Source organism: Brachionichthys hirsutus, chromosome 3 (genome assembly GCF_040956055.1).
Source record: "Brachionichthys hirsutus isolate HB-005 chromosome 3, CSIRO-AGI_Bhir_v1, whole genome shotgun sequence".
Lineage (NCBI taxonomy): Eukaryota > Metazoa > Chordata > Actinopteri > Lophiiformes > Brachionichthyidae > Brachionichthys > Brachionichthys hirsutus.
The window spans coordinates 16866943-16870130 of NC_090899.1; positions in this window are offsets into that span (position 1 = coordinate 16866943).

Sequence of the window (3188 nt, forward strand, 5' to 3'; positions counted from 1 at the left end):
AATATCCCAGTGCGTTACGCCTGCAGCGCTGGATGGTGATAGAATATCCCAGTGCGTTACGCCTGCAGCGCTGGATGGTGATAGAATATCCCAGTGCGTTACGCCTGCAGCGCTGGATGGTGATAGAATATCCCAGTGCGTTACGTCTGCAGCGCTGCAGCGATGGTGATAGAATATCCCAGTGCGTTACGCCTGCAGCGCTGCAGCGATGGTGATAGAATATCCCAGTGCGTTACGCCTGCAGCGCTGCAGCGATGGTGATAGAATATCCCAGTGCGTTACGTCTGCAGCGCTGCAGCGATGGTGATAGAATATCCCAGTGCGTTACGTCTGCAGCGACGGATGGTGATAGAATATCCCAGTGCGTTACGCCTGCAGCGCTGGATGGTGATAGAATATCCCAGTGCGTTACGTCTGCAGCGCTGGATGGTGATAGAATATCCCAGTGCGTTACGTCTGCAGCGACGGATGGTGATAGAATATCCCAGTGCGTTACGCCTGCAGCGCTGGATGGTGATAGAATATCCCAGTGCGTTACGTCTGCAGCGCTGCAGCGATGGTGATAGAATATCCCAGTGCGTTACGTCTGCAGCGCTGCAGCGCTGGATGGTGATAGAATATCCCAGTGCGTTACGCCTGCAGCGCTGCAGCGATGGTGATAGAATATCCCAGTGCGTTACGCCTGCAGCGCTGCAGCGATGGTGATAGAATATCCCAGTGCGTTACGTCTGCAGCGACGGATGGTGATAGAATACCCCAGTGCGTTACGTCTGCAGCGACGGATGGTGATAGAATATCCCAGTGCGTTACGCCTGCAGCGCTGGATGGTGATAGAATATCCCAGTGCGTTACGTCTGCAGCGCTGCAGCGATGGTGATAGAATATCCCAGTGCGTTACGCCTGCAGCGCTGCAGCGATGGTGATAGAATATCCCAGTGCGTTACGCCTGCAGCGCTGCAGCGATGGTGATAGAATATCCCAGTGCGTTACGTCTGCAGCGACGGATGGTGATAGAATATCCCAGTGCGTTACGTCTGCAGCGCTGCAGCGATGGTGATAGAATATCCCAGTGCGTTACGTCTGCAGCGCTGGATGGTGATAGAATATCCCAGTGCGTTACGTCTGCAGCGCTGCAGCGCTGGATGGTGATAGAATATCCCAGTGCGTTACGTCTGCAGCGCTGCAGCGCTGGATGGTGATAGAATATCCCAGTGCGTTACGTCTGCAGCGCTGGATGGTGATAGAATATCCCAGTGCGTTACGCCTGCAGCGCTGCAGCGATGGTGATAGAATATCCCAGTGCGTTACGCCTGCAGCGCTGCAGCGATGGTGATAGAATATCCCAGTGCGTTACGTCTGCAGCGACGGATGGTGATAGAATATCCCAGTGCGTTACGTCTGCAGCGACGGATGGTGATAGAATACCCCAGTGCGTTACGTCTGCAGCGACGGATGGTGATAGAATATCCCAGTGCGTTACGCCTGCAGCGCTGGATGGTGATAGAATATCCCAGTGCGTTACGTCTGCAGCGCTGCAGCGATGGTGATAGAATATCCCAGTGCGTTACGCCTGCAGCGCTGCAGCGATGGTGATAGAATATCCCAGTGCGTTACGCCTGCAGCGCTGCAGCGATGGTGATAGAATATCCCAGTGCGTTACGTCTGCAGCGACGGATGGTGATAGAATATCCCAGTGCGTTACGTCTGCAGCGCTGCAGCGATGGTGATAGAATATCCCAGTGCGTTACGTCTGCAGCGCTGGATGGTGATAGAATATCCCAGTGCGTTACGTCTGCAGCGCTGCAGCGCTGGATGGTGATAGAATATCCCAGTGCGTTACGTCTGCAGCGCTGCAGCGCTGGATGGTGATAGAATATCCCAGTGCGTTACGCCTGCAGCGCTGCAGCGATGGTGATAGAATATCCCAGAGCGTTACGTCTGCAGCGACGGATGGTGATAGAATATCCCAGTGCGTTACGTCTGCAGCGCTGGTGATAGAATATCCCAGTGCGTTACGCCTGCAGCGCTGCAGCGGTGGTGATAGAATATCCCAGTGCATTACGCCTGCAGCGCTGCAGCGATGGTGATAGAATATCCCAGTGCGTTACGTCTGCAGCGACGGATGGTGATAGAATATCCCAGTGCGTTACGTCTGCAGCGCTGCAGCGATGGTGATAGAATATCCCAGTGCGTTACGCCTGCAGCGCTGGATGGTGATAGAATATCCCAGTGCGTTACGTCTGCAGCGCTGCAGCGATGGTGATAGAATATCCCAGTGCGTTACGTCTGCAGCGACGGATGGTGATAGAATATCCCAGTGCGTTACGTCTGCAGCGCTGCAGCGATGGTGATAGAATATCCCAGTGCGTTACGCCTGCAGCGCTGCAGCGGCTCGGCTAATGGACTCGCATCGTCACTCAGCTCCTCAGGACGATACGCCGAGAGACGGAACGCATTACGTCAGACTCATCTGGATTTATTGTGGTGAAAAAGAGATGAGAACGAGACAAGGGGAGGAGTCTGTGTGTGTTTAATCAGAGTTCCATGTGACCAACCAGTTATTGATTCTAATCATGAAACCTTGTTTACGTGTTACTTTGTGTTTGGGTCACAATTATATAAACATTCATTTTAGAAGCGCATTAGAACTTCACTCCCTCGGTGCTTTTTCTTCCATTACAATAGAACATGACAGAAATCATTTTGACATTCTTTTCTTTATTAGAAATGCATCAACTCGTATTTTCAGAATCTTCTTCCAAACATGTCGTTTTAGTGGTACGAGATGATTCCCTGCAGTCAGCAACATGGATCAATATGTTGCCCGTCAAACAGGAAGTGGAATCGATGCTGCCGGCGTTCTGGCACGCCGTAGCATCCGCCCCTCCCGTCTCTCGCTGTGCTGATCACAAGATCTGTTAAAGGCTTTGCCTCAGGTTGAATAAATTATCTGAAAATGAATGTTTAGAAATGTGCCCCACCCAATCAACTATATTAGGTAAATGATCAGTACACTGACCGGGATGCAAAGGAGTGTCCACTCTCCGCTCCGCGCTTGCCTGTGTTAAAGCGCCGTGAGAGAAGTCGTGTCAGTTACCAGTGATAAAAGATAGTAAAGTATTATAACGCATATTTAGTCAATGAAATCTACACACAGCGGTACATATTTCGCCACTTTCTTTTTTTTT